Genomic DNA, 27059 nt, shown 5'->3' with positions numbered 1-27059 from the left:
AATGTCACATCGGCCTTGAAGAAGCCCGATACTTGGGCTACGTGATTGGCAGAGGAGTGGTTAAACCCCAGATCGACAAAATACAGGCAATTCAGGCCTGGCCGCAACCAGTGAACAAGAAACAAGTTCAAGCTTTCCTGGGCATTGCCGGCTATTATCGCCGGTTCATACCCAACTTTGCGGCCATGGCTACCCCCTTGACGGATCTTACCAAAGGGAGGGATTCCGTCATGGTAAAATGGACCTCAGCGGCTGAAGAGGCCTTCCACAGTCTGAAACGGGCTTTGTGCTCTCAGCCCGTACTAGTGACTCCTGATTTCAGCAGCGAGTTTGTGGTGCAAACTGATGCTTCTGATACTGGTGTCGGAGCTGTACTTTCCCAGGTCAGGGACGGAGTCGAACACCCGGTCCTCTACCTCAGTCGGAAACTGAATGTACAAGAGCAGAGGTATGCCGTGATTGAAAAAGAGTGCCTAGCCATCAAATGGGCTCTCGACTCCCTCAAATATTACCTGGCAGGTAGGAAGTTTAGGCTGGTCACGGACCATGCCCCTCTCAAGTGGATGCATCTCCACAAGGACCGTAATAGTCGGGTAACCCGGTGGTTCCTTGCCCTGCAGGCTTACTCTTTCACGGTGGAGCACCGCCCCGTGGTGCAGATGGGGAACACTGATGCCCTGTCCCGAGTACACTGTTTCGAGAGTATTCTTGCTCGACCTGAGTGGTCTGAGCAGGGGGGGAGGATATGTAAGAGTCATGTCGGTCTGGTAGTCGGGGGCAGGTATATCTCGCCCAGGTATTTGTCCTATGTGAATTAGGCCGCTCAGTATCTTCAGGATACCGAGGGGTTAATAAGTGCAGGAATAAAGGCTGACCAGCTGGAGGTTTCAGGTGTCAGCCTGGGGCACACAGAATGCCTGTCTGTGTGAGACAAACGTGAGTGAGAGCTATGCTCATGATCTATGTAATGTTAGCTGGGAGGGAGAAGCCCCCCCAGTTGTTAGATAGGAACGTATTTGTTTAGTTAGCGCCGGACAGGCTAGGATTTATTTTTATGTTTTGTTTTCTGTATTTGCTTTCACTTTAACCCCTTCATGACCCAGCCTATTTTGGCCTTAATGACCTTGCCGTTTTTTGCAATTCTGACCAGTGTCCCTTTATGAGGTAATAACTCAGGAACGCTTCAACGGATCCTAGCGATTCTGAGATTGTTTTTTCGTGACATATTTGGCTTCATGGTAGTGGTAAATTTAGGTCGATAATTTCTGCGTTTATTTGTGAAAAAAATGGAAATTTGGCGAAAATTTTGAAAATTTTGCAATTTTCACATTTTGAATTTTTATTCTGTTAAACCAAAGAGTTATGTGACACAAAATAGTTAATAAATAACATTTCCCACATGTCTACTTTACATCAGCACAATTTTGGAAACAACATTTTTTTTTGCTAGGAAGTTATAAGGGTTAAAATTTGACCAGTGATTTCTCATTTTTACAACAAAATTTACAAAACCATTTTTTTTAGGGACCACCTCACATTTGAAGTCAATTTGAGGGTTCTATATGGCTGAAAATACCCAAAAGTGACACCATTCTAAAAACTGCACCCCTCATGGTGCTCAAAACCACATTCAAGAAGTTTATTAACCCTTCAGGTGTTTCACAGCAGCAGAAGCAACATGGAAGGAAAAAATGAACATTTCACTTTTTAGTCACAAAAATGATTTTTAGCAACAATTTTTTTATTTTCCCAAGGGTAAAAGGAGAAACTGGACCACGAAAGTTGTTGTCCAATTTGTTCTGAGTACGCTGATACCTCATATGTGGGGGTAAACCACTGTTTGGGCGCACGGCAGAACTCGGAAGGGAAGGAGCGCCATTTGACTTTTTGAATTAAAAATTGGCTCCAATCTTTAGCGGACACCATGTCGCGTTTGGAGAGCCCCCGTGTGCCTAAACATTGGAGCTCCCCCACAAGTGACCCCATTTTGGAAACTAGACGCCCCAAGGAACTTATCTAGATGCATAGTGAGCACTTTAAACCCCCAGGGGCTTCACAAATTGATCCGTAAAAATGAAAAAGTACTTTTTTTTCACAAAAAAATTATTTTAGCCTCAATTTTTTAATTTTCACATGGGCAACAGGATAAAATGGATCCTAAAATTTGTTGGGCAATTTCTCCTGAGTACACTGATACCTCACATGTGGGGGTAAACCACTGTTTGGGCACATGGTAAGTCTCGGAAGGGAAGGAGTGCCATTTGACTTTTTGAATGAAAAATTATCTCCATCGTTAGCGGACACCATGTCGCGTTTGGAGAGCCCCTGTGTGCCTAAACATTGGAGCTTCCCAACAAGTGACCCCATTTTGGAAAGGAGACCCCCCAAGGAACTTATCTAGATGCATAGTGAGCACTTTAAACCATCAGGTGCTTCACAAATTGATCCGTAAAAATGAAAAAGTACTTTTTTTTCACAAAAAAATTCTTTTAGCCTCAATTTTTTAATTTTCACATGGGCGACAGGATAAAATGGATCCTAAAATTTGTTGGGCAATTTCTCCTGAGTACGCCGATACCTCATATGTGGGGGTAAACCACTGTTTGGGTGCACGGCAGGGCTTGGAAGGGAAGGCACGCCATTTGGCTTTTTGAATGGAAAATTAGCTCCAATCATTAGCGGACACCATGTCGCGTTTGGAGAGCCCCTGTGTGCCTAAACATTGGAGCTTCCCCATAAGTGACCCCATTTTGGAAACTAGACCTCCCAAGGAACTAATCTAGATGTGTGGTGAGCACTTTGAACCCCCAAGTGCTTCACAGAAGTTTATAACGCAGAGCCGTGAAAATAATAAATACGTTTTCTTTCCTCAAAAAAAATTTTTTAGCCCTGATTTTGTTATTTTTCCAAGGGTAACAGGAGAAATTTGACCCCAAGAGTTGTTGTCCAGTTTCTCCTGAGTACGGTGATATCCCATATGTGGGGGTAAACCACTGTTTGGGCACATGCCGGGGCTTGGAAGTGAAGTAGTGATGTTTTGAAATGCAGACTTTGATGGAATGCTCTGCGGGCGTCACGTTGCGTTTGCAGAGCCCCTGATGTGCCTAAACAGTAGAAACCCCACACAAGTGACCCCATTTTGGAAACTAAACCCCCAAGGGAACTTATCTAGATGTGTGGTGAGCACTTTGAACCCCCAAGTGCTTCACAGAAGTTTATAACGCAGAGCCGTGAAAATAAAAAATCATTTTTCTTTCCTCAAAAATAATTTTTTAGCCCGCAATTTTTTATTTTCCCAAGGGTTACAGGAGAAATTGGACCCCAAAAGTTGTTGCTCAGTTTCTCCTGAGTACGCTGGTACCCCATATGTGGGGGTAAACCACTGTTTGGGCACACGCCGGGGCTCGGAAGGGAGAGAGCACCATTTTACCTTTTCAACGCAAGATTGGCTGGAATCAATAGTGGCGCCGTGTCGCGTTTGGAGACCCCCTGATGTGCCTAAAAAGTGGAAACCCCTCAATTCTAACTCCAACACTAACCCCAACACACCCCTAACTCTAATCCCAACCCTAACCACAACCCTAACCCCAACACACCCCTAACCCTAGTCTTACCCCTAATTCCAACCCTAAACCTAAGGCTATGTGCTCACGTTGCGGATTTGTGTGGATTTTTCCGCAGTTTTTGAAAAATCTGCAGGTAAAACGCACTGCGCTTTACCTGCGGGTTTACCGCGGATTTCCAGTGTTTTTTGTGTGGATTTCACTTGCGGATTCCTATTATGGAGCAGGTGTAAAATGCTGCGAAATTGCACAATGAATTGACATGCTGCGGAAAATACAACGCAGCGTTTCCGCGCTGTATTTTCCGCACCATGGGCACAGCGGATTTGGTTTTCCATAGGTTTACGTGGTACTGTAAACGTGATGGAAAACTGATACGAATCCGCAGCGACCAATCCGCACCGTGTGCACATAGCCTAATTCTAACCCTAATTCCAACCCTAACCCTAATTGCAACCCTAATTCTAACCCTAATTCTAACCCTAATTCTAACCCTAGCCCTAAGTGCAACCCTAGCCCTAAGTGCAACCCTAAGTGCAACCCTAAGTGCAACCCTAGCCCTAAGTGCAACCCTAAGTGCAACCCTAGCCCTAAGTGCAACCCTAGCCCTAAGTGCAACCCTAGCCCTAAGTGCAACCCTAAGTGCAACCCTAGCCCTAAGTGCAACCCTAAGTGCAACCCTAAGTGCAACCCTAGCCCTAAGTGCAACCCTAAGTGCAACCCTAGCCCTAAGTGCAACCCTAGCCCTAAGTGCAACCCTAAGTGCAACCCTAAGTGCAACCCTAAGTGCAACCCTAGCCCTAAGTGCAACCCTAAGTGCAACCCTAAGTGCAACCCTAGCCCTAAGTGCAACCCTAAGTGCAACCCTAGCCTTAAGTGCAACCCTAAGTGCAGCCCTAAGTGCAACCCTAAGTGCAACCCTACCCCTAACCCTACCCCTAACCGTACCCCTAACCGTACCCCTAACCCTAACCCTAATGGAAAAACAAAAATAATTATATTTTCTGTATTTTATTATTGTCCCTACCTATGGGGGTGATAAAGGGGGGGATTTATTTACTATTTTTTTTATTTTGATCGCTGTGATAGAACTTATCACAGCGACCAAAATGTGCAGGAACGAATCTGCCGGCTGGCAGATTCGGCGGGCGCACTGCGCATGCGCCCACCATTTTCCAAGATGGCGGCGCCCATGAAGAAGACGGCCGGACACCGGGAGGGACATCGGAGCTAGGTAAGTATGGGGGGGTGGGACCGGAACACGGGGGGGGGGGGGATCGGAGGACCTGGGGAGCGGACAGGAGGACCGGGGGAGCCGACAGGAGGGAGGAGGGGAGCGGAACGGAGATCGGGGCAAAAAGGACAACTGGGGAGGCGATCGGTGGGGTGGGGTGGGGGCAGATCGGGGTCTCCAGCCATGGCAGATGCTATTGCAGCATCGGCCATGGCTGGATTGTAATATTTCACCATTTTCATAGGTGAAATATTACAAATCGCTCTGATTGGCAGTTTCACTTTCAACAGCCAATCAGAGCGATCGTAGCCACGGGGGGGTGAAGCCACCCCCCCTGGGCTAAAGTACCACTCCCCCTGTCTCTGCAGATCGGGTGAAAATGGGAGTTAACCCCTTCACCCGATCTGCAGGGACGCGATCATTCTGTGACACAGCATATGCGTCACAGGTCGGATTGGCACCGACTTTCATGACGCATACGCTGTGTCACAGGTCGGGAAGGGGTTAATAAACCTGACTTGAGGTCAGTCAACTTGGAAACCTGCTGTCGCCTCAGAGTTCAATGCACAAACCACGTGACCTTTGACCCCAGCAAGGGGATCCCGGAGTGTTTTGTCACAGTACATACATTACATTACTGATCCTGAGTTACCTCCTGTATTACACCCCAGAGCTGCACTCACTATTCTGCTGGTGCAGTAACTGTGTACATACATTACATTACTGATCCGGAGTTACATTCTGTATTATATCCCAGAGCTGCACTCACTATTCAGCTGGCGCTGTCACTGTGTACATACATTACATTACTGATCCTGAGTTACATCCTGTATTATACTCCAGAGTTGCACTCACTATTCTGCTGGTGAAGTCACTGTGTACATACAATACATTACTGATCCTGAGTTACATCCTGTATCATACTTCAGAGCTGCACTCACTATTCTGCTGGTGCAGTCACTGTGTACATACATTACTGATCCTGAGTTACATCCTGTATTATACTCCAGAGCTGCACTCACTATTCTGCTGGTGCAGTCACTGTGTACATACATTACATTACTGATCCTGAGTTGCATCCTTTATTATACCCCAGAGCTGCACTCACTATTCTGCTGGTGCAGTCACTGTGTACATACATTACATTACTGATCCTGAGTTACATTCTGTATTATATCCCAGAGCTGCACTCACTATTCTGCTAGTGCAGTCACTGTGTACATACATTACATTACTGATCCTGAGTTACATCCTGTATTATACCCCAGAGCTGCACTCACTATTCTGCTGGTGCAGTCACTGTGTACATACATTACATTACTGATCCTGAGTTACCTCCTGTATTATACTCCACTCTTCTGTCCATGGTGGGATCTCCTGAGTTTATTATGTGGGGTCAGATTCCTCCAGAAGTGGCTGAAGCTCTAGGGAAACATTGTATTTATGAGCGAATGTCACACATGTGGAATCCGGGAAGTTATGAGCCAGTTCACGGGAAGAGTGACAGAGCCCAAGGGTGTGTGACAACGAGAGGGACGATGTCTGGCAGTGTTCCCGCATTAACAGGTTACTCATCTCATGACTCAGTCATTGCCAGGCTCCAGTCCATTAATGTGACTTTTCTAGCACCTAACTCTTTGGGGACAGAAGATGATTGCACAGTGGAGTATGGAATGACATTCAGAAAGTCACTGTGCTACCGGGTACCAGGAAAGGGTGGAAATCTGCCAACTAAACCTGCAAACATGTGGGAGCTAGCAACCACCAATACATGTTTAACGGTAATGTAATGTCTTGTTCCATATCTCCCAACTTTAGGGGAAGGGAAAGAGGGATAAAGTCAGCGGCGCGCGTAGCGCGCCGCGGCAAATTTTAGGCCACACCCATTTCACAACTAGCCACGCCCCAACCACACCCATTTAGCACTTCTGATCACAATGTTTCGTTAACAATAATTATGAACAAAAAAATATGGCCACACACGACGCTCCATACTGTACAATGGCCATTGGCCACATTATGCTCCATACTGTATAATGGCCCCACATGATGCTGCGTACAGTATACTTGCCCCACGTGATGGGGCACGTATAAAATGCCCCATAGCATAAAATACGCTGACACACCCTGACTACGGATCAATATTTTGGGGACATTTCTCCGTATTACGCCCGTAGTACGGCCGTATAATACGTGGCGTATTGTCTTACGCCGAGTGTGACGCCGGCCTTACTGGTATAATTATTATAGGGGCCAAGTCCCTTTTGTATATATCTCCCTGATATACACCGAGCACCATTTTGTGTTCATGTAATTTGTGTTATGGGTTCGACAGGGCTAAAAACATAGTAACACCCACGGAGCACATCTGCCCGGCACCAGGTCCTCCTGACCCCCGGAGTGCGCATACGTGAAGTGCGACCGAAGATTCCTGAGGCGGTGGAGTCAGAGGTGAGTAACGGGGTGAGGGGTCGGCATGCTGCTGCCGTATTTAGCATTTTGGGTGACAATACCCCTTTAACGATAACCATGGGGAGAGGGGTGCTGCACCAGGTTGGTGGAGAATCCGATGGATGGGTACCAGGGGGAGAGTGGGAGCGGGGTGCGCTGCATGGGGAGACAAAGTTTGTGTCAGTCCTCCTAATGCTGTCAGATCAGAGTCTCTGCTGTAACGGGCAGCGCTGCATGGAGAGGGGGAGAGACACATTCACTTACAGTCAGTCTGCAGATCCCCGCTCGCTGCTCCCGCGGTCACGAGAAACCAGTCCGGGTGCTGGCGCTGCCGCTCTAGTGTCCTCAGAGTCCGCCCACGTTGAGGAGGAAGCCGGAGGCGGGCGGTGAGGCAACTCAAGGGGGCGTGGCTACAACGCAGACAGTCCCAGGCAGGGAACGGAACGAACAGCTGCGGGTACAGTACTGTAATCGGGCTCTCTCTACGTCCCGGAAGTGGGCGGGGCTTCACTGGCGGCCGCAAATTCGGGATTTTAAATGCCCGAAGCGGGACAGCGGGACCCCGGTGCCAAAGCGGGACTGTCCCGCTGAAATCGGGACGGTTGGGAGGTATGCTTGTTCTATGACACTGTGGAGCTGAGAGGGTCCTGAGAGGAGCACGGACCACAGGGTCCTAGAAAGGCACAGGGTCCTGGATCTGGAGCAGCAGATAACACTGGGGTCTGGATTGGGGGCAGCAAAGGCCACAGGGTTCTAGACTTACATTTGGAGCAACAGGTACCACATGTTTCTCGACTAGCCTTGAATAATTCCAGGTTTTGGACTTGGAGAAGTAGACACCACATGACTCTGGGGTTGATGCAGCAAAAGCCACAGAATTGTAGACTAGAAGGTTGGATAACACAAGTATCTCAACTGGGAGCAGGAAAAGGTACAGGGTTCTGGACTGGGAGCAGGAAAAAGCACAGGGTTCTGGACTGGGAGCAGAAAAGAGAGCAGGGTTCTGGACTGGGAACAGGAAAGAGACCAGGGTTTTGGACTGAGAGCAGAAAAGAGCAAAGGGTTCTGGACTGGGATCAGGAAAGAGAGCAGGGTTCTGGACTGGGAGTAGGAAAGAGAACAGGGTTCTGGGCTGGGAGCAGGAAAGAGACCAGGGTTCTGGACTGGGAGCAGGAAAGAGCACGGGGTTCTGGACTGGGAGTAGGAAAGAGCACAGGTTTCTGGACTAGGAGAAGGAAAGAGCCCAGGGTTCTGGACTGGGAGCAGGAAAGAGACCAGGGTTCTGGACTGGGACCAGGAAAGAGCGCGGGGTTCTGGGCTGAGAGCAGCAAAGAGACCAGGGTTCTGGACTGGGAGCAGGAAAGAGCACGGGGTTCTGGACTGGGACCAGGAAAGAGCGCGGGGTTCTGGGCTGGGAGCAGCAAAGATACCAGGGTTCTGGACTGGGAGCAGGAGAGAGCACAGGGTTCTGATTGGGAGCAGGAAAGAGCACAGGGTTCTGGACTGGGAGCAGGAAAGAGAGCAGGGTTCTGGGCTGGGGGCAGGAAAGAGACCAGAGTTCTGGACTGGGAGCAGGAAACAGCACAGGGTTCTGGACTGGGAGTAGCAAAGAGCACAGGGTTCTGGACTGGGAGAAGGAAGAGCCTAGGTTTCAGGACTGAGAGCAGGAAAGAGACCAGGGTTCTGGACTGGGACCAGGAAAGAGACCAGGGTTCTGGACTGGGAGCAGGAAAGAGTGCAGGATTCTGGACTGGGAGCAGGAAAGAGACCAGGGTTCTGGACTGGGAGCAGGAAAGTGTGCAGGGTTCTGGACTGGGACCAGGAAAGAGCATGGGCTTCTGGACTGGGAGAAGGAAAGAGCCCAGGGATCTGGACTGAGAGCAGGAAAGAAACCAGGGTTCTGGACTGGGAGCAGGAAAGAGCGCGTGGTTCTGGACTGGAAACAGGAAAGAGCGCAGGGTTCTGGACTGGAAACAGGAAAGAGACCAGGGTTCTGAACTAGGAGCAGGGGAAATCTTATTTTTCTGTACTGGGAGAAGGGGAAAGCACATTGTGTCTTTTCTTGTTTTTTTATTAATGACTTTTTGGATGGAACAGGAGGTTTTTTTTGCTGCTGGCAGAAAACTATGTAAAGTACTTAAAACTCAGCTTAATTGTGAAATATTGAAAAGATATTGGAGACTCTGCAGCCTGGGCAGGAACATGGCAGATGAAAAGAAAAGTTGATAAATGTAAAGTAATGAATCACTCTGCAGTGATAGCACAGTGTGCCCTTGTATACGGTAATCAGGATTCAACTGGGAATAATTTGCACACAGAGGACCTGGGTGAAGTCATTAACCAAGTAGTGGCTGCTAAAGCAAAAAAAATGTAACTGTGCATAAAAGGAGCGTCAAAGCGATGATCCTAATATGTTAGAGCTGAGCAGAATGATTGGCGTTCTTCCCCGTTCAGATCGCTCTTCTGTTTCCCATGTCATAGATCTGCTGTGATGTCGTCTGTGTCATAGTGAGAATATTCCTTCTGCGATTACATCACCATCCAGGAGACGTGATCCCTTAGAGGGCCGGCGCCCAGTCCTCTACACATAAGATTCATCATTGTATATGAACATTTTCTGCAGGTTTTTGTGTGTTACATGCGTCAGGCTGCAGTGGTCTCCGTCCTCCCAGAAAGAGCTCACCAGTTATTAGAACAATTGGGGACCGGAAATAGTGCAAAAGGAACACAAAACTGACCTCATGTCGTAGGAAGCGCGCGCTCAGAAATATATCAGCGCAGAGGAGTGACCCTAAAATATGTAACCATTCACATTACGGTTTAGCGTTACGGGTCAGTATCTGTTATCTGTACGGTGTGCCATGGGTCTGATTTCTGCAGCCTGTCTCTTTATGTTGTAGTGCAGCGGAGTTGGTGCAGTGTGACAGACAGTGACCGCAGGTAAAGTTCACAGCAAACGTATTTAATGTCCCAACTCGCACAGTGCACAGCACACGGTATACTCCGGATCGCAGCCGGAAACAAGACAGTCCATAAGTGCGTCTGGTTTCCGAGGGCAACTGCACCACCATATCGTGCTGTGGGGTTCCAGGAGTTCGCTCTGCTGGGATCTGTGTTCCCTCACACAGGCTGAGCTTTTGCAGAGCCAACTGCTCTTCTTGCTGCCAACTCCACACTGAAACACCAAACCCTATACTGCAGGGTTACCAACCCGTGGCCATAGGCCACATGGTAAACCCGGCCAGAGGAAACGGACCGCCCCACTACCTTCCTGCAGTCCATTTCAAAAATAAAAGCCCATAATGGGTTTTCTTAACAATGCCTAGGCCAAAAAGCTTGACCAGGTCCACACTGTAATAATTAAAGGGGATAACTCAGGAGACTCTTTGCGTGGAACAAGACAACTACAGGACACAGTTTTAAGAGTGGTAAAGTCTATATTATCACACGGTGATTCAAACAGGTGCAGAGAGAAACTCAAGTCCACAACACTTGGTGTAAATATTAAACGCAGCTTAGCAGTCAATAGGAAACTTCAGAGGAAAATGCAATCAAGCAGAAAGTCTATGAAGCACAGTTATTCTTGAGGATACTTGACACGAATAAATCCTTGTCTTAGTCCAAACACAGATAGATAAGCTTATAAGGCAGTTCAAATCATATCTTAGCTCAACCAGGGAGGCCTGGTTAATAGTCTCAGGTTTTTGCAGAGCAGAAACAGCTTACATGTCCAGCAAATGCAGATGGAAGTAAACATGAGCAGCAGATGAAGGAGGATTACTTGAAACTGGTGTATGCAGCAGGAACTCAGAGCAGAGTAGCAGGATCACCACACAGGTTCACAGGAGCAGGTGTATAGCCAGGGAGTAATCAGAGGTCCGGAGCTGGATGCAAGGCAGAATACTCTAGCACAGACTGAAGGCTGGGGTGGAGTTTTATAGCAGGAAGACACAGTGCACATGAGACCAAAGACGCCATCTTGGAAAAGGGCAGTAATGCACAAAAGGTAAAAAATGTTCAGAGTCCTGACATTACTCCCTCCTTAGAAGCGGCCTCAGGACGATCCTGGACCTGTTTTCTCAGGGAATCTCTGATGAAAACGAGAAATCTTCTGTTGGGCATTGATGTTTTCCACAGGTTCCCAAGAGTCTTCCTCAGGGGGATATCCCTGCCATCTTATCAGATATTGGAGCCGATTCCTGCGAATCCTGGAATCAATAATTTCCTCCACCACAAATTGTTCTTGCCCATCAATCACCACAGGCTGCGGAGGTGGCACAACATATCCCTGGAAGGTATTAGGAGATACAGGCTTTAGTAAAGATACATGAAAAACTGGGTGTACCTTCATAGTCCTAGGTAGCTTCAGCCGGCAGGCCAGAGAGCTCCCAATACCGTTGATCTTGAAAGGGCCAATGAATTTCTGTCCAAGTTTTTGAGAAGGAACGTTTAACTTCAGATTCTTAGATGCTAACCACACGGAATCTCCTCCCTTGAACATGGGTGCAGGTTTACGGAATCTATCAGCCGATCTCTTATAACGTTCTTGAACTGTGGTCAGGGATTCCTTCAGAACCTCCAGATTTTGTCTCATCGCAGTCAGCCTTTCCTCCACTGCCGGAACCGGAGAATTAATTGGAGACCTAGGTAAAATACACGGATGATAACCCAGATTGGCAAAGAAAAGTGTAAATTTAGTGGAGGCGCTCTGAGAATTATTATATGAAAATTCGGCTAATGGCAGCAACTCCAACCAATCATCCTGGAGATGGCTGACATAGCATCTTAGATATTGTTCCAGCGTCTGGTTGGTTCGCTCAGTCTGACCATTTGTCTGGGGATGGTAAGCGGAAGAGAGACAGACATTAATATTGAGTGCAGAGCAAAACCCCTTCCAGAATCTTGAAGTGAACTGTACTCCACGGTCAGAGATGATCTCATCCGGAACCCCATGCAACCGAAAGACATTCTGTATAACCAAGTTCACTGTATCTTTAGCTGAGGGGAGGCCGGTGCATGGAACAAAATGAGCAGCTTTAGTAAGGCGATCAACTACCACCATGATTGTATTCATGCCCCCCGATGTAGGCAGCTCCACAATAAAGTCCATTGATATAGACCCCCAAGGGCAGGACGGAACAGGTGTTATGGAAATATTAGGGTTGGATAAATATATCCCTGTGTGTGCTGTGGCCGCTCCCAATTAGACTGAGTATTCTGAGCGCTCATCAAGAATGGACTGTACACAACTGTGACAGAACAACATTCCATCAATACTGATACTTTATTGTACATACATAGTTTTATATTTTCACATAGAAAGGAGTGGTTAGGGGTTGTCAGGGGTGGTTAGTTAATTACCATATTGTCTAGCTCCTCTGTCATTGGTTATCTAAACATATATGGAATATTGTGATTAATGCTCATATGACTGCTGATCAAGCAACTAAACTCGAGTTCTCTGTCTAGGACAAAGTGGAGACACCTGACACTGTTGGTCTGCCGTTTCAGCAAGATTCAGCTAGATTCTAGGCATTATCTCAGACATCTGACCCGATTTCCTGTTTTTAAGATGGAAAAACACCATATGATCTGTCTGGGTTATATCAGGCTTATATCAGTTCAGTTTGTGTCAGCCATTTTAAACCATTGATTATAATGTATATATTAGCTGTGAGCATATAAGTATATATTTGATTATAGAGGAGTATACATGCAAGTGAGATCTACATGATATATATATTTCTATCACAAGCCCCCCTTAGATATCACTTGCCCTAATCCTAGCCTCCTGTCCCAAAGCGCTGCAACTCTTTTGTGCTGTTGGCGAACTGACACAAGCCTAACGCCTGTGCCCCACTCCATACAGACTTTTCGCAAATGGGCGGTCAGGAGATCTGTCCCTAACGGGGGTTCGTTGCAATCAGTCTCTTAGTCAATAGCATGTGTAGTGAGCGATGTGCAGTCTTTATCAGGTAGGTCATCTTTTCGGTCAGGCCGCAACATCATTCTGGCTTGGGTGTCATCTTCTGGTAGGGGAGCTTTCTTGCCATGCGATGAGTGGATCCAAGCGAGTCTTCCCTCCAGTTTCACAGAGTTTGGTGTCATCAGCAGCACTTGAGCAGGACCATCAAATCTGGGATCGAGTGGTGTTCTCCTTACAAGCTTTTTCACCAACACCCAGTCTCCTGGCTTCTAGGAGTGCATACCGGACACTGAATCTGGATCTGGCAATGAAGAAAAAACTCGAGAATGGATGTTAGCAAGTTTCTTGGTGATTTCAATTACATAAGCAGACAAAGTATCATATTACATAATCAGCTGCTAAGGGAAAGGATACCCCTAATCTGGGACTAGACGCAAACAAAATTTCACATGGTGACAGCTTTTCTGGGCCTCTGGGAGTGTGCCTAAACACTGAGTAGTGTGATTGGGAGTGTGTAGGCCTAAGTCTGACCCTACTGCTGACTAGATCTCTCATGTGAGGTTTGCTGTGAATGCAGGTCCCTGGTCACTCTCTATCACTTCTGGGACCCCATAGCTGCATATCTCGTCTCTGAGAGTAGCTTCTTTGCAGTAGTCTTTGCTGACTGGTTCCTCACTGGGAAAGCTTCTGGCCATCCTGAGAACACGTCCGCGACCACAAGGGCATATTCGAATCCTCCACTTGGCGGCATCTGGATGTGGTCTATCTGGATCCTCTGGAAGGGGGTACAGTGGTCTGGCAAGTTGATGTGTGGGAACTTTCTTCATTCTTCCAGGGTTGCATTTGCCACAGGTCAGACAGCTGTTTATGAACTTGGCTGTTAGGGTGGAGATTTTTGGAGCGAACCAGTAAGCACCAATCGGATCATTCATCTGTGTCTTTAATCTGTGTGTGGGCCCATGTGCCCACTGGACCACCATAGGGTACATGCTTCGGGGTAAACAGGGTTTGTAGTCCATTTAGTATACCCTTCCTTCTTCATGTGTTGCTCACTTCTGCATCCAGCATTCCTTCTTGTCCTTTGGGGCTTGCTCTTGCAACTTTTTTGAGCAGATCCCAGGATGTCATCTTGTCAGGTTACCTGTCTTCAGCCGTCCTGTAGTAGCCGTCCGGCTCTACGACCTCTTCCACTTGTCCATATTGTCTCCCCTTGACTGTTTCTTTGGCTGCCATATCCGCCATGTTGTTGCCTCGTGCCCCTACTGTGTTCAGTTTTCCATGCGCTTTGACTTTTAGCATTGTCACCACTTTTGGAAGTTGAAGTGTGTTCAGCAGGTCCTTAATGGCTCCATTGATGCTTCACGGTTGTTCCGCTGGCTGTTATGAAGTCCCTTGCAGCCCAGATGGGTCCGAAGTCGTGTGCTATGCCATGCAAGTACCTTGAATCGGTATACATTTTCTCAGTCTTGTCTTCTGCCATCTGGTAGGCCTTCATCAGCGCTATCAGTTCTGCTTCCTGGGCTGACAGACTGGGCGGCAGACTTCTGGACCACAGGATCTCTTGATTGCTGGTCGCTGCACCTCCCGTGTGGAATCTTCCTTCATCATCTGCAAATCTGGAGCCATCCACATAGAGGATCAACTCTGGGTTGGTCAGTGGCTCTTCTGCCACCTTGGGTAGTCCTGCTGTTTCCTGTTGCATGATGCTGAAGCAATCATGGTCATCCGTCCGGAGCAAATTCAGATCCCTGCAGAAGGTATCATGCAGATTTTGATCAGACTTTTTATCTGAGGATCCGTATCTGTATCCCCCCTTGGGAGTGGGAGTAGAGTGGGCGGATTGAGGACTGTGCATTTGGAGATGGTGACATTGTTGGGCAGGAGTAGAGAGCACTGGAGGCGAAGATGCCTGGCGGTGGAGAGATGTTTTAGCTGGGTTTGGTTGAGGATTGCCGAGATGTCATGCGGAGCCAGGATTTCCAATGGTTTTTCCACTGATGTCAGTAGTCCTGTCCAGGAGGGCGTGTGCTGCAACTGCTGCTCTCATGCGGGAGGAAGAGGCTCCCCTTGCAACTGGATCCAGGCAAGCTGAAAAGTAGTCCGAAAGTCTCTGCTTTCCCCCCTGAAGCTGTGTCAGGACTCCAGTAGCAAGGCCTTCTCTTCTCATCAAGTAGAGACGGAATGGCTTCTTGTAGTCAGATAGGCCTAGTGCTGGCAGAGACTACAGAGCCTTTTAACTTCTTGAACGAACTGAAGGCCACATCTCTCTGGAGGAACGGGGGTCACGCTGACGTATTCACACAGAGGCTGCATTAGGACGGAAGCATCAGGGATCCAGGCTCTGCAATATGAAACTAGACCAAGGAAGGCCTGTAGCACCTTTGGAGTTGTCGGAGGGACCATCTTCTCCACTGTGGTCTTCCGGTCATCTGTCAGGTGTTTCGCCTGGTGAGCAATACAGTGTCTCTGGAACGTAACTTGCTTCAGACACCACTGGACTTTGTTCTTTGAGATCTTGCAGTGCTGCTCCGCCAGGTAGAGTAGGAGATACAAGGAATGGGCTTTACACGTGTCAAAGTCAACTGCACAAAGGAGTAGATTGTCCATGTATTGTAGCAGGGTTACTTCTGCTTGTTCTGTGACTCAGTTGGTGAGAACTGTGGACATTGCTTTGGTGAACTGTGAAGGGCTGTTCTGGGCCCACTGTGGCATCACTGTCCATGTGTGGTGTCCCCCCTGGTGCATTAAGGCAAACAGGATCTGGTCTTCCGGATGAACTGGAACACTGGAGAAAATGTTTGCCAGGTTGTTCACTGTGAACACTTTTGCTGTGGCAGGCACATTTGAGAGCAGAGTGTGTGGATTCGGCTTAATTGCAGTTTCAAACACCGTGGCGTCATTCACAGCTCTCAGGTTGTATACCATTCTGAACTTGGCAGGCTCTCCTTTTACAGTCTTTTTCTTGATGGGGAAAAGCGGGGTATTGCAAGGCGATGTGCGAGGAACAATGATTCCTATTTCCAGGTAGACCTTCAGTTGGTCAGAGGCAGCTTGACTCTAGGCCTGGCCTGGGCCTTACGAGGGTACGGGGTTCATGGCTTGAGTGACACCCGTACTGGGGCAACTTGAGGTTTTCTCATGTGCTGGGGTCCCTTAGACCATAGACTTTCTGGTACTACATCCAGTACCTCCTTGGGTAGGCCTCGATTGTTTAATGTTCTTGTAGGGCCGCCAGCATGACTCTTCTCGGGTCAGGGATGAAGAAAGTGTCACTGTCCCATCTTCCTGGAACACTGTGGTTGCCTTCAGCTTCTGCAGTAGGTTCGCTCCCAGTAGGTTGAGTGGCAGGTCCTTTACACCACAAACTGGGACAGGATAGAGTGTCCTGGCTGAGTGCACACGCTCAGTGGCTTTGTAAGCTGAGAATGTCTGACTTGACCATCAATGCCCATGCGAGACACAGAGGATTCTGATATGCAGGTGGGATCAGTGAGTTCCACGTGTGTCATCACACTTCTGGCTGCACCACTTTGGATCTGACAACGCCATCCACTTTAAGGGTAATTTGAGGTATTGGTCCTGCAGATGAAGTTTTACATGTCAGGAGCATAGTGTCTTGCGGGCCTGGCTTGCTTGCCTCTGTCCTATGGACGGGGTACTTCACTGCTTTCTACACTTCTTCCTTGACCTGTTTCTTCTGGACCAACTCTTGGGTTGCATGGGTCCAGTCTCTTCGGGGGCGTGAGTGCTTTGCACTGGTTCTGGAAATGGCCAAACTTGCCACAGATGTAACACTTGACACTTTTTCTGTCTTTGTAGGGTGGTTGCGCTTTCAGGTCAGTGGTCACCATGAGAGGGGCTGTCTTCTGCACCCCTGGTTGGGACTCAATCCCTTTGGCTACTGTGGACAACGGCATGATGGGTACTGTAGCGGCAGCGGGGTCCGGCCTGCTGATTGAAGCTGCGGTGGTAAGACGGGGCCTGCAGGTGCATTCGTGACGAGGCCTGGGGTGCCATGGGACCGGCGGCTGCATCCAACCCAAGGTCTTGGGGCGTTACAGGGGCTGTGGCTGCATCTGCCATCACTTCTTCCCCCTGCTCCAACATAGCTTCTCCCCTTTGCTAACCTTATTGAGGAGTCTGCAGCGGTTCTTCTGGTGTGTTGGTCGGCACTTTGCAGCGTCTTCACCTCTGGCTCCCCTTCCAGCGTTCTCAGCAGCACGGCACCCGTTTCCTTCTTCGCGCTCTTTGCGGTGCTATAATGGCGGCAGTTTTGGTGACAATCGGCAATAAACAGTCTCCTAGGCGCACATAAAACATTTTGCTGGGTCAGTCCACTGTTATTGACCTGTTCTCAGGCCTAGCCACTATCAGTGGTTTCCTGATTGGCTGTCTCAGTCCATGCACAAAGACCTGTGTCAACATTTGCCTGTGTATCTGGTCATGAATGGTGAAGCCCAAGTCTTGGAATACTTGCATTACTCTGCAATGAAACTTCTTTACAGACTCTGTCTTATCTTGGCTCATGTCATGGCTTGTCCTGCCAATCTGCCTTTGGCCCACTCTCTGAGCTGTTCAATTAGCTGTGGCCCTGACTCCCAAGCGTGTATGTCTGATTCTGCTGGAGGTTTGAATTGTTCCTTCATGATTGGCCAGAGTGCATCACCTGCTTCTATTTTCATTCATGGCCCAGAGATCATTCCAGGTGGCTGCATATGTTTGCTGCTTCTGCTACTTTCTTCGGTAAAATGGCATGGGATGCATCCCTGGGTCTGGAAAATTGTCACCTGACTTGATGTGCAGTGCACATAGTGTAATGGTGGTGCCTCTATCTGCCCCTGCATTCTTGGTGCCTGTGGGTTTCTTTTCTAGTACTAGACAGCATGTATGATGTTCCCTCTTCATCTTCATCAGAGGAATAGTTGTGATAGCTTGTACTGGGGTCGTACACTGACTGATTTTGGACTTAGAAGTTGCTTTTTTTTTTTTTTTTTTGTGAGGATGTCTCCCCCCTTGCTGAAGCTGTGATGGATTAGGCTTATAGTTTCATGTTGGTGTGAATGTGGATGCAGGCAGCTCTGACCGGTGCTGAAGCTGTACATTATCAATACATGGTGATATCAAAGTTCATGTAAAACCTTAAGGGTTACAATATTGTTGACTGTGAAATGAGGTAACGGAGGATCTGTCAGTGAGCTCGTTCTGATATCACTCCTCCCCCCTCTGCACCCAGGGCTGAGCTGACTGCTGCCTGACGTGTCTGGGGCTGCCCACTGTAGGGGGGGCTTTCACCTTCTCTCCCCGATATCACAACTGGCAATGGCTGGACTGTGCCAGGGACACCTTGTGCTGTAAGCACCATACTGTTTGAATTGGGCGTTGGCCCAGCCGGCAACACGGAGGAAAAAAGAGGAAGAAGAAGGAGGAGGGGGTGATGAGTGAGACAAAGGAGTAGTAGGAGGGGAGAGAGAATGTGGAGAGAGAGGAGAGAGAAAGGAGAGAGAATGCGGAGAGAAAAAGACTGACAGAGAGAAAAAGAGGATAGATTAGAACAACAAGAACAATAGAGAGGAGCAATTATGCCTTCTCCCTGTAGGGAGAGACGGGGCGCACCACATACTGTGCAAAAATAACTACCTATACCATGGATTCTGCTAAAAGCAGACTGCGCAGATTCTCCCGTCTCATACCCACAAAAATCACTTCCTGGTTTGCTCACATAACTTTCTGTACCATCTAAACGATGTAAGCTCTGCTGCCACTTCATACCATGTATTAGTATTCAGCAATCTAACATCAGCTACTGTAACTTCCCTTATTTTCCTTTCTACGTCATGCCACTCCGCAGCTTGAAGTCTGCCATTCTAATGAATTTCACGTACTTTATACCTTCCAAAAATCTTCACATACTTAACACCTTCGTATTCTGTCACTATCTACTGACTTTCCTGTTGCTCGGCCACTCTATTCCCCATGGCAAAAGCAAAAAATGAAAATGAAAAACACACAAAAATGAGAAAAGAAAACAGTACTAAAAAAAACTTCTAAAAATGAGTATATAAAACACTAAGTAAAACCCAAAACGATAAGAAAAACCGTCAAAAACTTAGTTCACAACCAAAAACTCAAAACTTTGATACAATAGTAAAGAAAAAAAAAACTTTTTCAAAAATATATATAAATAAAAAATAAAAAGGTAAAGAGATTGAAGATTGAGGAAAACTTAATTAAAAACTTTAAAATGCCGCAAAAAGAAAGACCCTTTAAGAGAGTAAAAAAAATTAAAAATTAAAACGGCTGTCAGTCAGAGACACACTTCCTCTTTATTCCGTATGAAATTGCAATAATATCAAATGTCACTAAAATCACGTTTCTGAAAACACTTATGTCACATCAAAAAATGATAGATACAATTTAAATTTCACTTCTTCACAAAAAAAAACTACACATACCCAGCATTGCAGCCGAAGTCAGAAAAAAAAAACAGTTGTGACAGTTTGATTTACAATGCATATCTCTCTGCTAAACAGCACGGAGAAAGAGGAAGTTCGGACAAGAGAACTATTTCTGCTTCTTAAAGCGGCAATAGTACATGACACAAACAGACAGATAGACAATCCGAGAGATGCCCTTTTAAATTCTGTGACACATGCAGGTTGCGCTGGGAACAGACTACTGCCAATCGCACTGGACGCACCTGCGCCCGGGCCACCTGAGTGCTTGAGAAGCACAACAAGCGGGAAATCTACCACCCCGGTCCGGACGTCCTGACTGGATCGCCGGCACTACGGGAATCTGCAGTAGCCCTCTTAAGTTATCACTACCCGTGCCTGGAACATGGGACTACCTGCCCCGGAACTCTGCGTGTTCCTCCTATGCACGGGAATCCTGCAATAACTTATCGAGCGATTTGACCTCCTGCGGTCTGTTTCTCAGCAATCACAAACAAAAGTCACTTTTCCTTCCTCTCTCGGATTTTACACAAAACACATACACGGTCCACAGCAGACACCTCCCAGGGTGGATTCGTGGCTACGGATTTTTTACACTACCTGGGAATTTGTGACCACATCTTACCGGCAAGAGGCATAGACAAGGACTGGGCACAGGGGACTTTCAGGTAAGATGATAACATTTTCTTACCTTACTTATGGAGCTGCGCAGTCTCCTGCCCCTGTGCCAAGGCCACCGCTACACTTCCGTATCTCCGGTTAGAAGGATCCCGTGCTTTCATCCGTGCCTCGCTGTTGGGGGCCATTCTGTTATGGAAATATTAGGGTTGGATAAATATATCCCTGTGTGTGCTGTGGCCGCTCCCAATTAGACTGAGTATTCTGAGCGCTCATCAAGAATGGACTGTACACAACTGTGACAGAACAACATTCCATCAATACTGATACTTTATTGTACATACATAGTTTTATATTTTCACATAGAAAGGAGTGGTTAGGGGTTGTCAGGGGTGGTTAGTTAATTACCATATTGTCTAGCTCCTCTGTCATTGGTTATCTAAACATATATGGAATATTGTGATTAATGCTCATATGACTGCTGATCAAGCAACTAAACTCGAGTTCTCTGTCTAGGACAAAGTGGAGACACCTGACACTGTTGGTCTGCCGTTTCAGCAAGATTCAGCTAGATTCTAGGCATTATCTCAGACATCTGACCCGATTTCCTGTTTTTAAGATGGAAAAACACCATATGATCTGTCTGGGTTATATCAGGCTTATATCAGTTCAGTTTGTGTCAGCCATTTTAAACCATTGATTATAATGTATATATTAGCTGTGAGCATATAAGTATATATTTGATTATAGAGGAGTATACATGCAAGTGAGATCTACATGATATATATATTTCTATCACAAGGGTAATGGTTGTAGAAGACCCGTAGGTGCCACATGAGGAGTCTTGTAATGAGCACATACCTCGCAAGACAGAACATAGTCCTTGGTATCCTTCAGGCAAGTTGGCCACCAGAAGAATCGGCTCAGAAACTATTGTGTCTTCTGTTCCCCCCTGTGACCAGCCAACTTGGAGTCATGTACCAACTTGAGGATCTGCAGACGGACGACCTCAGGGACGTAGATACGTCCACATGCATGAACCACATGCCACCCTTAAAGACAAGATTAATATCCACAGGTGGGTTGGCCAGAAATACATCACCGTCATAGGCCTCCCTGCACTCCTTCCACAAGTCCTGATCATGGATAACTCCAATGAAATTGGCATCAGATAGAATGGTCTTGGACGGGGCTCCAGGTACAGAATCCGCAGCATGGATTCGGGATAAAGCATCAGCCTTCCCATTACGAGAACCTGGACAATACGAGATAACAAAGTTAAATTGATTTAAAAATAAGTTCCAACGAGCCTGACGAGGAGAAAGACATCTAGCGGATCTAAGGAACTCTAAATTGCGATGGTCAGTTAGCACTATGATCTGTTGTGCAGCTCCTTGCAGATGATGCCTCCATTCTTTGAAAGCCGCAATAATAGCCAGCAATTCCTTGTCTCCCACGTCGTAATTCTTCTCTGCTGAGGTTAGTCTACGGGAAAAGAAAGCACAAGGATGTAGCAGACCCTTCTCTCCAGTTTTTTGGGAAAGAATAGCCCCCAAAGCATTATCAGAAGCGTCCACCTCCACAATGAAAGAAAGTGTTGGATCTGGGTGTATCAACAGCGGTGCTGATGTGAAACAGATCTTAAGCCGATCAAAAGCTTCTTGAGCCTGTGATGACCACTTAAAGGGCTTTTCCTTCTTTGTCAAGGAAGTAATGGGACGGACAATATCAGAAAAATGTCGAATGAAGCGTCTGTAGAAATTTGCAAAACCAATAAAACGTTGGACCTCCTTAATGTTCTTGGGTACTGGCCAGTCAAGGATAGTCTGAATCTTACGAGATTCCATGTTCAGCCCCTGGGGAGAGATGATATAACCTAAGAACTGTATTTCAGAACGATGGAACTCGCATTTATCCGGCTTGATATACAGATGGTTCTCTTTCAGATGTCTTAAAACAGCTTTGACATGTTCTTCATGTTCCTGTAGAGAGTCAGAAAAGATTAGAATATCGTCCAAATAGATCACCACAAACTAGTCCAACAAATCTCTGAAAATGTCACTAGCAAGGTGTTGAAATGTTGCAGGGGCATTACAAAGCCCGAAGGGCATCACGAGATATTCAATGTGTTCATACCGGCATCGGAATGCTGTCTTCCACTCATCCCCTGGACGAATACGCACCAAATTATAAGCCCCACAAAGATCCAGTTTAGAGAACACCTTAGCATGGTGGACTCTTTCCAGTAATTCGGGAATCAGAGGCAAAGGGTAACGGTTTCATACGGTTACCTTATTGAGTTCCCGATAGTCAACACAGGGTCTCAGGGTCCTATCCTTCTTTTTTACAAAAAATATAGGTGCCCCTGCTGGTGAGGAAGAAGGACGTATGAAGCCTTTGGCCAGAATTTCATCAATATACTCCTTTAGGCTTGAAGCTCAGGTGCCGCCAAAGGGTATACGTTAACAAAAGGAATAGCTGCCCCAGGAAGCAGCTCAATGGGACAGTCATAATGCCTGTGTGGAGGAAGCTGATCTGCATTCTTCTTGTCACAGATGTCAGAGAACTCTTTATATGCTGGAGGTAAAGAAAATACCTGTACATGTGGTTCCGTAGCCGTGGACTCAGGGACAGCTTCTGTTAACGCTGAGTTGCTCCTTGTTGGAAAGATAATCTCCTTGGTCTCCCAGTTGATAATTGGGTTCTGAGAATGCAACCAAAGAATGCCTAAAATCACAGGAAAATGAGGAGAAGAAATTAGCAAGAAAGAAAGTTGCTCCTGATGATTAGGCTCCAACAAAATTTCAAGGGGTACGGTCTCCTGATCCACAGGCCCAGAGATTAAAGGTGACCCATCCACTGTTTCCATGGTAATTGGAGAGGCTCTTTGCTGAATTTCAATACCATGTTCCTTGGCAAATGCGATATCCATGAAATTGCCACCTGCACCTGAGTCAATCATAGCTGCACTGGAAATCCACTGTCCTGAACACAGGATCTTAATACAGAGAGAACAGTGAGAGTTCTTCTCCTTCAGCTCCTTGGGGGGTGAAGTCATAGAAAGTGAATGGAATACAACGTTTAAAGGCAGGCTACATTCAGAGATGTCAAGATTCATCATCACAGTTGTCATACTCCCCTACTGCTGCTAGCACCTTGTTAGGCCGTCTAGGACACTTAGGACAATTGATCAAGAAGTGGTCAGACTGGCCGCAGTAGAAACAGACTTTCACGAAGGCGATGCTCCCGGCGCTCATTGATCTCGCGCCTCTGAATGGAATCAATTTGCATGGGCACCTCCTCCACCTCCCGAGAGGTTTTACCTGCAGGCTCTTTGGAAGGAAGGGAAAAATTAGAAATACGGTTATATGCAGCAAATTTCTCCTGCCTACGCTCAGTAAGGCGAATGTCTATGCCCACACAATGCTGTATAAATGTCTATAGCTCTTGTGGTGACTCAGAGCGAGCTAGTTCATCTTTTACAATACTAGACAGACCCCTTTTAAAAATAGGCAATTTTGCATAACTGTCCCAATTGGTATCTACCGCTAATCTCCTGAATTCAGTAGCATACTCAATAACAGAACGTTTTGCCTGGCGTAAAGACAATAAAGCCGATTCAGCGGTTGCACGGCGATTAGACTGTGGAGACCTGGGTGTCGTAACCAGTGCCTTCCCCCCTCCCATCAATCCCGTAATGAAACACACACAGTCCTAGGTGGGTTGAACAGGTCGGTCACAGTTTATTAATTAAATAATCAGAGAAAGGCAATTACATATCGTAACGAGCGGCCCGCGCCGAGCTCCTGTCCGTGATCGACAGGGGAATTGGCCCAACGAGCGGTTACGACCTTTGCCCTCCTCCGCTTCTTCCGCTGTGAATTAATAAAATTACTAAGGTTAGTTACATCCACATGCTTATATACACATTTTTTTTTTTTTTTTTTTAAATTGCCATAGACTTTACAAATTTACATTATCCCGCGGGTTAGTATCCCCAATAGCCTTTAAAAGGGAGGGAGGGTGGGACAAAAGCTTCCAGGTGTCCGCCGGGAGGAAAAGAGGAAGTTCCCGGCCGGACACCTGGATTTAACCCCTGTAGGAGTGGCCGTAGGACCCCTCCCCTCCAGTGACCACTGGCCGGCTGGGGGTCTTCCAATTAGTGCATCACTAAAGGGGAGTGATGCTAGGGGGGAACTGGCACTGACATCCTTTCTGTGCTGCTCTATCTAGGTGCTCCCCAGTCAGAGACGCGCACCTTATACAGTACCGCGTCTGCCAGACTGTGGAGACCTGGGTGTCGTAACCAGTGCCTTCCCCCCTCCCATCAATCCCGTAATGAAACACACACAGTCCTAGGTGGGTTGAACAGGTCGGTCACAGTTTATTAATTAAATAATCAGAGAAAGGCAATTACATATCGTAACGAGCGGCTCGCGCCGAGCTCCTGTCCGTGATCGACAGGGGAATTGGCCCAACGAGCGGTTACGACCTTTGCCCTCCTCCGCTTCTTCCGCCACGGAGGATCCCGTGTATTACCTACGCGGGACTCCGACCCCACCCATCAATGTTAGGGCCTGTTCAACCCCATCCTGTAAACCCAACAAGAATTATCGAGGCCAATGTCCGTTAGGTGAACTCCGTCCGGTCTTAATTGTAGCGTGTTATCCCCTTATAGGTATTGGTGACGAATCACGATACCGCCTTTTCCTCACACATTTTCCAATCCGAGCATTGAATTTACCCCTTGTCCGCTCTATGGCTCTTTTATCTCTTGCTCCTCGCCATAGGTCCCGTGGTGTTCCATCCGACCACACCAGTATCATGTTCCTGAATAGACAGCTGAACCAATCCATATCAGTTGTCTCCCATTTGTACAATTCGGCCACCTTTTGTTTGCCAAGGTCATTGCCACCCACGTGTAAGACCATTATCACCAGGTGCTCCGCCATCCTTGCTATGCCAACCATCTCCTTGAACACCTGCTTCCGCTGGAGGCCTCTGACATCCCTCCAGTTAACGTTTATGCCCGGGAGGTAAAGATTTGTTCCTCCCGGCCGCAGTTTGGCCCTCTCTTCGGCCCAGTATACGTAGGAATCTCCTACAACCCAAACTTCAACCCCTGTAAGAGACAACACATGTTAATTAAGCAAGTCGGGTCTTATGTATCTGGCGAAGCATGCGGACTTCCAAAGACCCATTCTCTGCACTTCGGCCTCTTGACACTCCTGCCTTAGCTGCCTCTGTGGCCGCCCCTATCCGGAACGAATGTGTTCCATACTCCTTTGGATCCGTTTTTTTTTTTTTTTTTTTTAAGCATAGCTTGAACTGTGCCTGGAATTGGTACTTGGTCAGAGGGGACCCGTCTGTATGAGTGAAGATTGAGTGAAGAAAAATCTACCAGCGTGTCCTATTACATCGTATCTTTTAACAATTTTCAGAGGGCAAGCTGAGCCCTCTGTAGAGTTAACCGGGACCCATGTGCCCCTACCGGTGGGATCGCATTTGGATTTTCAAACCCTGATGCGCAGGGCGTCGCTGTATATAACTATGCCCTCATTAATTAGGCCTCCTTCCGACGTGTTTTTTGACCGCGGTAGCAATTCACTAATACGCAGTGCTCCGAAAAAGACGGTCGCAAAAGCTGCCGGTATGAGGGCCGCCTCATATTGCGATGAGCAGACTGACGGGGATATCGCAATCAGGTCCTGCAATAGTCTCAGAGAAATGGGGCGGCGACATTCTTGGCTGAAGCCTTTTCCAACCTTTTATGGCTTGTCTTATGCAGAAGGACTTAGTTACGTCTACCCATCCCAATAATTCTAAACAGCAAAAGCACAAAAAGAGGATTCAAAGATCCTCCAAAAATAGAAAATACAGCAAAACAAGGCAGAGATGCTTACCTGCCTAGGCCACCAAACAAATGCACTCTCAGGATGCAGTGGACCCATGTGGTAGAAGAAACACAGGTGCAGCATAACCGATGAAGCAGCCACTCACAACCTACCAAATTAATGGAGGGGGTGGCTGCTTGGCACATTGCCGCACATAAAAGACTTGTATGCGGCGCTGTTCACACAATGGAGATGCACAGCATCCAGGCAGGCCTAGTAGTGACACCCTTCTATTAGATCAGGCGGGCCTGCCCAGCGCTATCCAAATGCACCCCATGTGAACAGACACCACAGTTTACAAGACAAAAATGGGCCCAACTGCACCCTGAAAAAAAAGTGCAAAAAACACATAAAAAAAAAAAAATTCTATGTGAGGTATTGGTTAATATTTTGGCCACTCACAACCTACCAAATTAATGGAGGGGGTGGCTGCTTGGCACATTGCCGCACATAAAAGACTTGTATGCGGCGCTGTTCACACATTGGCCTGCCTGGATGCTGTGCATCTCCATTGTGTGAACAGCGCCGCATACAAGTCTTTTATGTGCGGCAATGTGCCAAGCAGCCACCCCCTCCATTAATTTGGTAGGTTGTGAGTGGCTGCTTCATCGGTTATGCTGCACCTGTGTTTCTTCTACCACATGGGTCCACTGCATCCTGAGAGTGCATTTGTTTGGTGGCCTAGGCAGGTAAGCATCTCTGCCTTGTTTTGCTGTATTTTCCATCCCAATAATTGAAAGAAAAAATGCTAGTCCCGCTAATTTCCGTTGTGCCGAGGTCCTCGAGGCCCTGCCTTCCCTCATCCGTCACCGCGCTTCGTGTTCCGACGCTTTCGTCAACTGGCCTACCCTGACTTAGTGAGCACCACTCCTCCCAAGCCTTACCATACACCAGCCAGGTAGCTGGGGAAACGGAGGCCCG

The sequence above is a fragment of the Ranitomeya variabilis genome, chromosome 4 (assembly GCF_051348905.1).
Source record: "Ranitomeya variabilis isolate aRanVar5 chromosome 4, aRanVar5.hap1, whole genome shotgun sequence".
Lineage (NCBI taxonomy): Eukaryota > Metazoa > Chordata > Amphibia > Anura > Dendrobatidae > Ranitomeya > Ranitomeya variabilis.
The sequence above is the reverse complement of the archived record's forward strand: the minus strand, read 5'-3'. Positions refer to the sequence as shown.